Here is a 15,249-nt window from a genome sequence, read left to right as displayed (position 1 = left end):
TGGGATAGCGTTCATCGGTAGTTGGTGACTTATTGGAATCGATCGATGAGACAGTGTGAGTGTCGATCGATTCTGAGTACTCGGTTTCGTACTCTGCTCCACAATGGCATGCTGCAATGTAGCCAAAATCATTTCCAAGCTCCACGAGGTTAAGTTGTTGTCTTACAACTCGAACTAGGTCATAGTGGATGTCTGGATCTATCAGTGTCAAATACAATCTGTTGGTGTTCATGTCACATACAGCTCCTACTGTAGCCAGGAAAGCTCTTCCAAGCAGAAGTGAAGAGTTCCAGTTAAGCTTGATGTCCAGGACATGAAAATCTACTGGGACAAGGGCATTACCAATCTGTACCTCAAGGACTCTTATGATGCCTCCTGAGCTTCTTTCTGAAAGGTCGACGAAGGTGAAAGATTCTGATGAGGGCTCTATTTTCAGACCCAGCTGGTCTGCCATAACCTTAGGTAGTATACTGACTGATGCTCCTGTGCCACAAAGTGCATGGGGAAATTCAATACGCTTTACCACACATGGTATTGCAAACTTCCCAGGATCACTCTTCTTCTTCAATGTGATCCTTAGTTTCATCCTTTCCCTGACATGATGAAACATTCTCCTAATGTCCTCCTCAGTTTCCTTAGTCCCCCTGAAGAACATCCACAACCGGTGTGTGTAATAAACTTCATCAAAAGGTTTCTCCACTGGGATTCTAAGGACTCTCTTAGTGAAACCATCCATCTCCTTCTCATTAGCTTCCCTCTTAAGGTTCTTAGGAATCTTCTCCTTCCTTTTCCTTAACCTTCTTCCTTCAGTTGCTTCATCAACTTGCATAGGCTCTGGTTTAGTGTCTGAAGGGTTAGTTGTAGGTTCTTGTGGGTTTGCTAAAGGTTTAGGTGGTGGTCTGAGTGCGTTGATTCGGTTACTATCAATAGATGGTAATCGCACTCGGTAGGTGAAAGGTGCCCGTCGATCGATGGGAGGTGAGGGGGGGGGTCGATCGATATCTGTCTCTCTTTGTCAATCGATGGCTGGCTCATGCGGTCGATCGATTTTGACGTAGAAAGGGGAGGGTGGGTGAGGATGTTTTTCTGCGAATTCCTCATGAGTCATGATTCGAACTGCACTACACTCCGCAGTCGATTCAATAGATGACGTCGATAGATTTTTAGAGTATTCTATCGATCGATCTTCGTCATGGTCTGTCGATCGATGTGCATCCATTGACATCGGTCGACACCATTGAGATCCACCGAAACTCATGGAGCTTTCAACTTCGAAGTCTGCTTCTCCAAGCTTCTCATGCTTCACCACTTGCCAGAAATCATCATCTATGATGGCATTCACGTGGTGTTTTGCTTTCTCAACTCCTGCCTCTCTAGTCAAGGCTTCTTGCCACTTTACAGTATCTCTAGTCTGAGCCACTTGCATTTCAAGCTTCCTTACTTGAGTCCCTACGATCTCAATTCTTGTGTTCAGACTGTTGTAGGCGGAATCTATCTTCCCATTGAAATCCACAGTGATTGTTGCTGTCCTTCCAGAACTCTGTCAAGCATTGCTTCAATCTTGCTTTCCTGAGTCTGTGGTGGTGGATTCTGGTAGTATGAGTTTCCATAGCCTGTGCTGTTATTGCTGAAAGGTTTCTGGAACTGTGAACTCTGGTTACTCCTCTGACCATTGCTATAGAAGTTTATGTTTTCACCCTGGTTTCCAGACCTCTGAAATCCAGTACCTCCAATGTAGTTCACATCTTCCTCTCCTTCAATGTCTACAACCTCTTCTTCTTCAGCTGAGCAGACCTGCTTCCTAAGAAGCTCATGAACTACGTCTAACTTCGCTCTAACTTCGTCCATCTGCCCCTTCCCTAGTTCTTCGTGTTGTTGCTGTTTGCTAGATTTTCTATCAGTCTCATAGCTTCCACCGGATTCCTGGTGTTGAAGTTTTCCTCGCTAGCTGTATCAAGAGCCATATGATACCTCAAGGCGATACCTCTGAAGAAAGTGCTCAGCAGTTGCACTTCATTGAATCCGTGGTGTGGACAGTCTCGCTGGAAGAACTTGAATCTGATCCATGCATCTTTGAAAGACTCTCCAGTCTCCTGCGCGAATGCAGCGATTTTTCTCCTCAAGTTTTCAGCGCGTGCCTCATCAAAGAAGTTTCGCAAGAAAGCATTCTTGATGTCGGCCCATGATGTTAGAGATCCTGTGGGTAGCTGCTTAAGCTAGTGCATCGCTTCTCCAGTCAGAGTATACTTGAAAAGCTTGCACAATAGGTAGTCCTCAGGGACTCCATCCATACGAATAGCAGCGATAAGATCCTCGAACCTCTCCAGATGGTCCATAGGATGCTCGTGCGGTAACCCAGAGTAGGGTAGCTGCGACACGAGTGTGTAGTACTGAGGCTTCAGCTCGAAGTTCTGTTTCTGAATCTCTGGAAGTCGAATAGCTGATCTGTTGGTGTAGTACTCGTCTGGACGATTGTAGTCAGCCAATGCCTTTGGTTGAGCAGCCTCTTCTACAGGTTGAGCAGCTCCTGTAGCATCAGCATCAGGGATTACATTCCCCTGAGCGTCTAGTTTATGACCTGTTGCATTACGCAGATGACCATCCCGGTCATACAGGTTTCCATTCTCATCCTGTCTGAGAATAACAATAGCAACCATGTTTCGGGACTGAGGATCGATCGATGTAAGCGGTTTAGAATCGATCGATGTCGAACGATGTAGATTGGTCGACGATGAAGGTCAGGTGTCGGTCGACGGTTGGGTGCGAGAATCAGTCGACGTGAAAGCTGCTGCGTCGAGCGATGTGGAACGTTGGTCTTTGCGGATCGAGCGTTCCAAGTGAGCAGGATCTGCTGAGAATAGCAGGTGTGTTTCCTTGTTGCTTCTGGTACTGTTGGGCATGTACCTGAAAAGACAAGAAAAAATTTTGTGTCAGAATGGGGGTAGAGAAAAGAATAAGAATCAATAATACTAAATCTAATGGCGATCAAAGCTCTCCGGCAACGGCGCCAAATTTGATACCACTCAAATTACCCTAAGGAGTGAATTACTCTCTCAAATAAGAGGTTCAATTGTAGTACTTAGGGATCGAATCCACAAGGAGCTAGGGAACCTATTAAATCTAGTTAAATTATTAATTCTAAGTGTTTGTTGTTTTATGGGTTTAAAAGTAAATAGCAATCCTAATTGAGGGAGTCTATTGCTCGACTAACAAGATTATTGGGGGTGTAACTTATTGGAAAGGTATTAGATGCAGGATTTCTATTCAGGTGTTGGAGATTATAATCCTATAGATGCCTAACAGTTGCATGCATGATATATTAGAGCTCAACTCCTTAAACACAGTGATCAGCGATAGCAATTTTTCACTGGTTAACTAACGAGATTTTGGATCTCAACGGTTAGTCTTTTGATCACAAGAAAGTGTCGATCGATGATCCTATATGGATATCGATCGATACACCTTTCGCAATGTCGATCGATTGTCAGAATACAATATCGATAGATGCTTCTAGCTAAGCCCTAGGCCAGGTTGATAATGCTCACTAGCTTTCTAGATCAGCGGTTAGCGTTTTTCTAGCAGTCCTAGTATGATAGACAAGATTCAGGACAGGATGATCAAGGATGCTTGACTCATGCAAATTCCTAGGTTCGTGTTCTAGTTAACAAGGCTAAAACAAGCAGTAAGAACAATCTATCAATGAATACCACAACTTAGCAATCTATAGTTTGGGCTAATCCATCTAACCCATTTGAACCCTAAATCTAACAAGTAGACTACTCAGACATAGCTAAGCAATTCATAACACAAAATATAGATAGAAACTGCGTAGAATAGAATAGATGGATCAATGGAGTTCCAATCACAAATCTCTCTATGATCTTCTCTCCTAAGAATACAATGGTAAAAGTCTGATAAAAACTCTGTCTCTCCTCTTGCCTCCTAACACTTAGGCAAGTATATAACTATTAGGTTAAAAACTCGTCAGGGGTAATCTTGTAATTTGGTGAAGTCTTGGGTTTAAAGTCGGCTGGAACCAAGTCGCGCGCTCCGCGTCTCGACATCGATCGATGGTACAGGATGTACATCGATCGATTTCTTCTTCTTCGTATCGACCTCTTATGGTCAGCTCGGATGAAATCTCTTTTAAGCTCCTAAATGCTCCATAATCATCACTTTACTCCAAGATACTTCTGAACCTGAAAACATACCTAATAGGATAGAATATATAGTATATAGATAGTAAAACACTTATATACCATGGGTGAAAATGGGTCAATTCCATGGTATATCAATACTATCATTCAATGGATAGTAGACTCCATCAAGCTTCATCTGGAAGTCTTCTTTGTTCTTCTCTTGTTCTCCGGAGATTCCATAGAACATCTCATTGATCTCGTCCTTGGTGTATATCTCTGGTACTAGCTTGGTTTGTGTGAATGAGCTAGCATGTTCTGGAAGACATATGTAGTTGGGCTTATCTCTCGAAGCTCTTTTCAAAAGTCTTCTGATATCTTTGTTGTGAATGTGAATGGTGTGTCCATCTACGTCTCTGGCGTATCTCTAATCATCTCTGTAGATTCCATACTCATCCTTCTCTTCCCAGTAAAATTTCCTAGTACCGAAAATATCAAAGGCTCTTCTGCCAAATTCAGGACGTCTGTCGACCAATGTTGAAATGTCAACGTCGATCGATGGTTGAGTAGGATGTCGAGACCCCTATTTGAAGCTTTTATCTATGGCACCAGCTGTGTCATATAACTCCTTTGTAACCTTCTGCTGGTGTTCTGTAATAGTGTGTTGTTGAAGAGGTTGTCTGCCCCATTGGCTGTCTAAAGGATGTCGGCAATATCCTCTCGAGATACATGGAGTGTACGTCCATCTATTGCTTTTGCATAGCCATTTGGGTCCCTGAAAATACCAAATTCGTCTGGAGTTAGATACCGGTTATCAGATTTATCTTTTTCGCTTACAGTGGTTTTTGGTATTGGACGGCTGTCGATCGTGTTGTATGGTTGATGTCGATCGATGTTGAAGGATTGATGTCGATCGATGGAGGAATAGCTCTGTCGATCGGATGGCTGAAATGTGTTCTTCCCCAAGCAGCTTCTGCTCGTTTTTGATCTGTTTTCTCGCATCTTTGCATGTTTAGAAGTTCCTCATAAGTGAAACCCTCATGAAGTTCATCAGCTCCTTGATCATGGTATGATGTCTCTACTGTGTAGCTCTCGTGATGGCGATCATCTGCCCAACTTCCAATTGAGTAATCTTCGTCTCGGTTAGCGTCGACATTAGTGTCGATCGATGGGTAGTAGGCGATGTCGGTCGATGCTTGAAGGTGGCTTGGTTGATGAGGTTGAGTGTCGATCGATGTTGATCCGTTCCTGTCGATCGATGGCGACTTCTTTTTCCAAGAGGAATGATGGAGAAGTCTATCTTGCTTGTCAAGAATCGCTCTTTGTTCTATGGCTCGTTCTTCCTCATAATCTTCATCATACTCCTCCGTATGCATGTTGTGTGCTGCCATAGAGGGATTGTAGTAATCGTTTTCCCATTCCTCCGTATGCATGTTGTGTGCTGGTGTGCTGTCTATTAACTAGATCTAATGACCCAAACTACTGTCGACCGATTCTTCCTTTGTGTGTCGGTCGATATCTGATGGGCACTATCGATCAATGTTGCAGTGTGAGTTTCGATCGACGCCAAGTGTTCCGTCTCGTACTCAGCTCCACAGTGGCATGCTGCAATGATTCCTGGATCATTGATTCTTCTGGAGTTCGTCTGTGGCTTCATGACTGGAATATGGTTGTAGTGGACATGAGGATCTATGAGCATTAGGCACAACTGGTTGGTTTGCAAGTTCCACACTGCTCCCACTGTTGACAAGAAGGCTGAGAAGAGTTCCAGTTCAACTTGATGTCCAAGACATGGAAATCTACTGGAACTAAGGCATTACCAATCTGCACCTCTAGGTCTCTCACAATCCCTTCTGAGTTCCTCTGAGAACAATCCAAAAAAGTGAACAATTCATTGGAAGGTTCCACCTGCAGACCCAGATGGTCTGCCATAATCCTAGGTAGGATGCTGACTGATGCTCCTGTGTTGCACAAGGCATGTGGAAATTCAATTCCCTTCACTGTGCATGGTACTGCAAATTGCCCATGACCACTCTTCTTCTTCAATGTAACCCTCTTCCTCATCTACTCTCTAGCTTCACAAAAAATTCTCCTAATGTCTTCTTCTGTCTCTCTGGTTTCTCTGAAGAACATCCACAATCTGTGGGTATAATAAGCCTCATCGAATGGCTTTTCTAGAGGAATCCTGAAAACTCTTTTTCGGAAACTTTCCTTTTCCTTTTCATTAGCCCCCCTCTTAAGATGTTTCGCCACTTTTTCCTTTCTTTTCCTTAGGGTTCTTCCCGTAGGAACCCTATCAATCTCCATAGAATCTATTCCATCATCTGAAGGTGTCCTGACGGCCTCTAGTGGGTTTTCTGAAGGTTTGGGTTTAGGCCTGAGTGCATTAAGACGTGCAACATCTATCTTCGGCATCTGCACTCGATACGTAATAGGTGCTCGTCGATCGATGGGCGCTATTGGTTGTCGATCGATGACGGTTTCCTGATGTCGATCGATGACGGGCTCCTGATGTCGATCAATGACGGGCTCCTGATGTCGATCGGATTGTCAATCTATCAAATTTGGTCACCTGCCGCGACCATGGATTCAATGAGGATTTGTTAAGTTGGATGTTTTAATGATTAAAATGTAAATTTGTAGTTTTTATTGAGCAAGTATTTGCTCGATTGATTGGTTGAGGTTTTGGTGCTTAAAAGGAAATAACTAGACTTAGGGTTTTTATTTAGGAAACTTGGAATTATAATTCTACAGATGCATATTGAGTTGCATGCATGATAATGTAGAGCTCAACTACTAAGCAACAAGTCAATCAGCTCTCGCGTTTCTGGACTTGTCTATTAACTAGATCTAATGACCCAAACAAATGTGTTCGATCAATAGCAAGTGTCGATCGATGATCCTATAGGGATATCGATCGATACACCTTTCACTCCGTCAATCGATTATCTAATACGGATATCGATCGACACGCTTCTAGTTAAGCTTTATGCACGAGTTGAATAATGCTCACTAAGCTCACTAGATCAGCTCTCTCCTTACTCTTAGCAAGAAACGTAGCTCAATTAGAATGGTTTCAGGATGAGAATGAAGCTATCGCTTTTATCTAACAATCCTAGGGCAAGTTCTAGGTAGCTAATCTAGAATCAAGTATTAATGACAATCCTAATGATTATTATCACAACTCAGCAATCTATAGTTGGGGCTAATCCCTCATAACCTATTTAAACCCTAAAATCTAACAATGGAACTACTCAGATATGGCTAAGCAATTCATAACATCAATTAGGTAAGAAAACTTCATTAGAATAGTAAATAGATATTAATGGAGTTCCAATCACAAATATAACTTTGGATCTTCTCTCCAATCTATCAAAATCCTAAAAAACCTTTGCTGATAATAATAAAACTAGAAACACAATAAAGCACACTTTGCCTCTAACATAGTGGCAAAGCTTATATAGTTAGGTTAAAACTCGTCAGGGGTAATCTTGTAAATTGGTGAAAACTTGGGCTACAAGTCGGCCGTGACCAAACGGGCTTTCTGCGCGCTTCGCTGTCGATCAATGTTTTGATGTGAACATCGATCGATATTTGTTCCTCAATGTCGACCGATGGTCGAGCTCGAAGGTCATCCCGGGTGCTTGCTCCAAATATCTTCAAAATGCTCCAAAATCATCACTTATCTCCAAATCACTCCTGATCTTATAAATATAAAAAAATAGACTCTATAATATAATAATTAGTAGTAAAAACACCTATAAACCATGGGTGAAAGTGGGTCAAATCCATGGTCTATCATAAGTCGTCTAGGATAAACAGGTTAGTTTTGCATTTGACCGGATTGTGTCAGAAATTTGACTTTTCGTGGACGACTTACACATAAGTCGTCCAGTTGAAAACCAAAATATCATGATTTTATTATAACTAGACGACTTCCATGTAAGTCGTTTCAGGTTAGATTTGCAATTGGAAAATAAAACATTTATTCTAGAAGACTTACTTGAAAGTCTTCCGGTCGACGACTTATATGGAAGTCGTCCAAGATAAATAAGGTTTGACCAAAATATCGAAATAAAATCTTGGACGACTTATGTGTAAGTCGTCGACCGGATGACTTTCAAGTAAGTCGTCGACCGGACGACTTTCAAGTAAGTCGTCGACCGGACGACTTTCAAGTAAGTCGTCTAGAATAAAGTAAATATTTAAGTTTTATTTTCCAATTACAAAACTAACCTGAAACGACTTACTTGGACGTCGTCTAGTTATAATAAAATATTAATTTTTTGGTTTTCTACTGGACGACTTACACATTCAGGTCAAGTGCAAAACTAACCTGTTTATCCGAGACGACTTACATGGAAGTCATCTCTGGGTTCCTCGAGATTTTTTTTAAACAAACGAAAAATGGATGACTTCAGTAAAAGTCGTCTAAAAAACATTTAAAAATTCAATTGCAAAACTAACTTCTGCATTGACTAGAAGACTTCCAGATAAGTCGTCTACAGCCAGAAGACTTACGACTTACCCGGAAGTCTTCTAGGCGAACATATCTGGATAAAATCTCGATTTCATACCTTAAATTAGTGAGATAACTTCCTTAGCACACATAACTCTTCTCCAACCACACATAAGCTCAAACGAAAGTAACCCACCGAGAATTGTAACCTTCAATGGCTCTACGAACCATTAAAATGTTAGAATCAAATTTTTGAGTTTTTTGGATGAATATGGAGAGAAAGTAAAGAGATGTTGTTTTTAGTTCATAAGAATTGAGAAAGAAAGAGTGTAAATCGATTTTTAGGTGCATTAAGAGCTTCAGATTGGTTGTTCATGGTGGTTGGTGTATTGATGGCAATGACAATATTGTGAATACTTCAGGAAGATGAGGGCGATAGAGTAAAATAGACATTTTCGAAGATAAAAAAGTGATGGCATTTTCGTGAATAATCTGAACTTTGGGGTGAAAGAGGCAAGTCAAAGTTCAAAAAAAAGGGTTAATTTTGTGTTTGACTTAAAGTTTTAAGTCATATTTGCAAAAAGCCATATATTAATTGAGAAGAATTACAACAGTTTTTGGTAGTCAGGTGTCATCACTAAAATGATTCTTAGAATTCTTATAGAAATATGTTGGTCCATCTAAATATATAATAAGCCTTTTATTAAACTAGGAATAAATTTATTATTAATATTCTTTATTATTTCCTTAAATAAAAATTACGGAATTTTCTAATGTGGCTAAAGTATATATGATAGTTAATGATTTTGAATAATAAAAACAATTGATAAAAATTAGTGTATCTTCTATCATATTTGTTTAATTTTAAACTATTAAAATAAATTAAACAACCATATTAATCATATAATAAAATTTAGACTTTTCTTTATGTGCTATATTTTGAATTTCTAAAAACGACTATATATTACTAAAACTGTTAAAAATCTCACATTCAAATTTTGTGATCCATGGTTTAAAAACTTTGTTATGACAACATACATATGATTACAAAATCATATAAGTAGAAAGTTTCATTTAAATAATATTAAGATTATAACACATATATATATATACCATTTTAAATTAAACTATATACCATATAAAAATAAATAAATAATTTAATTTAGAGATTTACTTTGAACAATTTTTTTCATAAAATATTTGAACAACGGTTGAAAACATATTTTTTTTTAAAAAAATATATAAATTACTATAACTATCAGTCCCACAATGAAAATTTTGTTATCAATAATTTAAAGTTTTGTTATAAAAATAAAAATGATCAAAAAACCATATTAGTAGAAAGCATCATTTAATAGGTCTTAATATAAAAATATACTGTATACATATATGTTAATATAATTTATCTTTAATTATATAACATATCAAATATAAAAAAATATTGTTTGGATTAATAATTTTTATTTATATGTTTACACTAATTTAGTTATTTATGTAATAGTTACTGACTTTTTAATTATTCAATATATATTTATTATTTCATAATATGTAAAAAAAATATAATACATATAGTAATTTATATATATAATGTTCATCCCGCGGAAGGCGTAGATCTTACTCTAGTACTCTATTAATACACGTGAGTTATAGTGTCCCTATTCTAATCTTAACGGGATTCGCGTCAAACTACCACTCTTGGAAGAAGCATTTCTTCTTTGTCTGTGTCAACGATGCATCCGTGGAAGAGAATTGCATTCTCATCTTTAGGACCAGATGGGGCCGGAAAGGTACTCCAGATCGGATATACGCCAGTTTTGGTTTCGACGATATTCAATCTTACGCATTTGTTCCTCGTTTTGCAGTGACTAATCCTCTCCCCCCGACTCCGGATGGCTTGCACACCGTCAGAGATCTACTCCGTGGCGGCCCATTCTTTTGGCCCTGTTCACTCCGAAATGGATTCGTCACGCTGTTACTCTCCACCGTTTTCGGTTCTAGCCGGATTTACCGGTCGAAGAAGGGGCAGAGTCGAGCATGGACGGGTTCGTTCCTTATGAGGCTCCAGTAGAGAGGGAAAGGTCAAGGCCCCGCAAAGACAAACACGTTATTGTCGATTATGACGCGGTCGTCGGGCAAGGCTCTCCCACTAACAACATACTCAGATATTATCTCAACAGTCAAGTAGGTGGGAGTGGCGGTGACCAGATTGTCCTCGACGAGTTGCTTGACTTTGACTTTCTCAACAAGTAAGCATTTGTTGTCCGTTAATATTAGAATAGGGACACTATAATTCAACTATAATTAGGATTTAGTGAACATATCAACTCTGATTTTAATATTTGTCTGAACTGTCTTCCTTTCATGGATGATTGATTTTAATATTTTCTAAACTAATACATGTCTCAGCTCCATTTGAGCCCACTCACGCAGCTCCCAGATCAAATGTTCCACGGTTGAAGTCCAGAGAATCTCAACTTCACCAGTGAACTTTTGAACACGACTCAACGCATTAATCAGATTCTCTGCAGCTTATAGCCCTCTACCAGACATTAACAGAAGCTCAATATAATCTTCATACATTCGGTAAACACTCAGTGAAGTATCAACAGGAACAGTTTCCTGGCTCACAAAAACTAGATACGATTCCCAGATCATACCGTGTTGAGTGACGGGAAGAGCAAAGAGAGCCTGATCGAAAGTTTGCTGCGTCTTAGTAATCAGATTCTGAGCGGCTAGAGTATCAACATCAAAAATGGTTAGAAGCTTAAAAGTTTTGTTAAGATCAACATAAAAAATATTTAGAAGCTTAAGAGGGTAGAAAAAGTTTTTACCATAGTAGCGCCATCTTTTCCAAGAATGTAGTTGAGATCACCCGAGACAAGAAGAGACTCGAGTGTTTGAGCCTATAGCTTTTTTTCTATCACATTGAGTTCTTACAACTTCTCTGGAGTGAAGGGATATGCAAGACCTCCATAGTGTTTAACAGCTTCAGCAACATTTGAGTGACGGGTGTTTCCGTCAGGACCGAGAATGACCAGCGTCGATAGTGTTGACAGCATGAAGTGACTAGACAACTTCAATGAGCTGAAGATTTTAGTAAAAATGAGGAAATAAACACTAAAAATGTATGATAAAGTAAAACAAGTGTCTTCTAAACTTGAGAAAATAAATTGAGAATTTTTCGCGTATTCATGATCCTAAAAATGGAAAATGGAACAAAAAAAAATTAAAGTGGACATGCAGTGGCTTTGGGTGAACAAATTTTGCATTACTCAAGTAAGATAACTAAAAAAAAAGTAAGATAACTAATGACTAGTCCAAAATGATAGAATAAAAATGGCCTACATATTTTCAGAAGCGGGGACATATCAATTTGACAAATCTAATCTCATAGCACTCGTCTCCATTTTCACCATTTGACTAGACAAACTTCCTTACATTGAAATGATTAACATGCAATGTAGACTAACATGCAATGTAGACAATAAATAATTCCGTCAAAATCTCTTAACACCTTAAATTCAATGGCTAGGAATGTAAAATCATGAATAGCTTGTTTAGACATTTTAGTAAACACCTTACTGACAAACAACATATAAGATTCTAAGTCAACTCTTAACAGTTTAAACACCTTAAATAATTAGAACCACTCAAATCTGACCTTAAGCAGCATACACTACAAGAAAACATCAAGGATTCTGAGGGAAAAAATCGTCGGAATTTCGTCGGAATATCGTTATTCCGACGCAATTCCGACGAAATACGTCGTCGGAAATAATTCCTCGGAATTTCTTTTTTCCTCTGAAATCCCTCGGAATTTTCCGACGGAATTCCGAGGAAATAAATTTCCGAGGAAATTCCGAGGATCCCTTGTTTGTCGGAAAAGTCCTCGGAATATACCGAGGTAGAACTTCGTCGGGATAATTCCTCGGAAGTTCATCGATCGATGCGTGTTTGGACATATATACATCGATCGATAGGAGTATACCGACGGACTTTTTCCTCGGTTTATTCCGAGGAACTGTTCCCTCGGTATATTCCGAGGGATCCGTTCCTCGGAATTTTCCGAGGGAGTTGTCCCTCGGAAAATTCCGAGGGAAATGTCCCTCGCTATGTTTTTTAAAAAAAACGGATCGATCGATGCGTTTTTGTTCAAAAACGCATCGATCGATGTAGTGAAAAATATAATTAATTTCCTCGAAATGTAAAAAATATTAATTTTTTTGAAAAAATAAAATTTCTGAAATTTAAATTCGAAAATATGAAATTAAAAGTAAAATTGAAATCATACTAATTAATATTCAAAGTTTCACAAATAAAAATAAAACATTCCGAGATTGGGGAAAAAAAAACTACGGGTCTGGCACGTCCGGGAACACCTCGTTCGGGTACATCCTCTGCATCATCTCCATCATTTGCTGGTTCAGCCTCCTCTGTGCCTCATAGCCCGCCTGTTGAGCCGCCATCTGGGTCTCCAACAAAGATATTCGATCATCTTTGTCCTTCAACTGAGCCGTAAGTACTTCTGGATCAACAAAGGGCGGTGGTGCAGAAGAAGGAGGAACCGACCGGGTGCGACGACCCAAACCGAACAAACGTCCCTTCTTCTTTGGAACCGACTGAATAGAAAAAAGCCAAATTTAGAAATTTAAACCAAGAAATAAATGAATTGAACTTAAAAAAAAAAAAACTTACGGATTCAACGATTTCGTTGATTCGAAACCGGGACAAGTTGGTCGAAGCCGTCGAAGCGTCATCCTCGGTTTGAAGCTGAGACACTTCGTCTACCACCTGAGTTTGGACCAGGTCGACCACGTCCCTCACAAGACCGTCATCAATCTGGCCGGTCTTCTTGTTGGTATACGCCCTCCTCATTAGGGCGAGATCATCGACCGGCTCGCCATCATTTTCTTCCGCCTTGAAAAAAAACATAAAATTAAAGAAACATTAGAAATTAGAAGAAATGCACAATAAATTTAAATTCTGAAACTCAAATAATTGAAGAAAAAGCGGTTGAACTTACCATGCGATCTCCGAGAGTGGCAATAGATTGAGCACCCAAGTTATGCTTGTAGATGCCCTTCCCTTTACGGTCGCTCCTGCGGTTGGTGGAGTTGGTGGAAGAAGTTTCTTTCGTCTCCTCCTTATCCCAATGCGCACACAACTCCTTCCAGACCGTATCGTTCATCGACTTTGGGACCTTTTAATTAAAAAAAAAAGAAAAGTTTAATAAATTAAAAAATAGTTTAATAAATTAAAAAATTGTTTAATAAATTAAATCGAACCTTATTGATTTCCCACTTCTTCTTCCACTCGTGGATCTGCTTCCCATAGTTGTCCATTACTTTATGGACGAAGTGGTGATAGATAAAGAGCGTCTCATCGGAATTCCAGTTGAACTCTTGCTGAAAAAAAAACACAATTAGTAGAAAATTTATATTAAAGATTAAAAATATAAGTAAAAAATTAGAATACTTACCGCAAACTGACGAAACCACAGAACCTGCTTGTCGGTTGGGAAGTGAGTGAAAGTCGGATGTCCACTGTCGAGGGCCGAGTACATCATACGGTTGATCCATGCGCTGATCCCGTTCCCGGATCGGTTGAACCTTATTAAAAGAACAAACGGTTAATAATGAATCCAAATTTAAAGAAAAAAAATGTTTAATTACCATGTTTGACCCCGTCCATGTGGATACGGAGTGAGATACGGAAGATGGTCACGACCGGGCTGTTGAACCAACTCCGCAACCCTCATCACTCCCGGAGGACCCGGAGGAACAGGAGCGGATGCAGCAGCGGGAGCGAGAGGAGCATGAGCGGGTGCAGCAGAGGGAGATGTATGGTTGGAGCTGTGGGGCGAAGGGGAATCCTGAAAATGGCTGGAATCCCGAGACTGGCTCCCCGTACCACCACGACCACGACGCTGTCGAGGCCGGGTCTGATCATCATGAGACCTGTAAATTAAAAAAATATATTTAATAAATACAGAAATATATAAATTAATTTTTTTTATTAAAAAAAAATCCCAAATAATTTAATCACAGAAAAAGATTTATATATATTAATTTTTTTTAATAAATATATAAAAATAGTTCTAATAAACAAAAATAGTTTTAATAAATAAAAATTGTTTAATAATTAAAATGTTTTGTAAAATCCAAAAAATCGAATTTATATAGAAATTTTTTTTTGTAAAATCCAAAAAATCGAATTTATATAGAAAAATCGTTTTGTAAAATACAAAAATCGATTTTATATACAAAAATGATTTTATAAATACAAAAAATAAAAAAATTATAAAAAATTCTAAATCAATTCAACAAAACAAATTATTCAACCAAATCACAATTCTAAACCTATTATACAACCAAATCACAATCCTAACCAATCACCCTAACAAAAATCTATCAAAACTACACAAAAACCTAACAAATAGAACCTAAGAGAGTGGGATAGGGTCCTTACATGATTTGTGTAAGAGAAGAGGGAGATCGCCGGAGATATCGTCGGATTTCAGGGGGAAATCGCCGGAGAGAAAGAGAGGAGTCGCGCAGAGGAAGAAGAGAGAAATGGGGAAGAAGAAGGGGCTCGTGGTTATAAAACCTAGGGTCCGACGGACATTATCCGTCGGAATTCTAATTTCAATTTTCG

The 15,249-nt window shown here is 39.1% G+C and overlaps 1 non-coding gene across 1 annotated transcript; it reads left to right on the top strand.

Moving 5' to 3' along the window:
- Positions 1–2,019: 2,019 nt before the first annotated feature.
- LOC125586734 lies at positions 2,020–2,127 on the top strand. Its single transcript, XR_007323269.1, has one exon. It is a non-coding gene; the product is annotated as a small nucleolar RNA R71 (small nucleolar RNA).
- The last annotated feature ends 13,122 nt before the right edge of the window (positions 2,128–15,249 follow it).

This window comes from Brassica napus, chromosome C4, assembly GCF_020379485.1.
Source record: "Brassica napus cultivar Da-Ae chromosome C4, Da-Ae, whole genome shotgun sequence".
In the NCBI taxonomy this organism is placed as follows: Eukaryota; Viridiplantae; Streptophyta; class Magnoliopsida; order Brassicales; family Brassicaceae; genus Brassica; species Brassica napus.
This window is presented reverse-complemented; position numbering and strand designations above follow the sequence as displayed.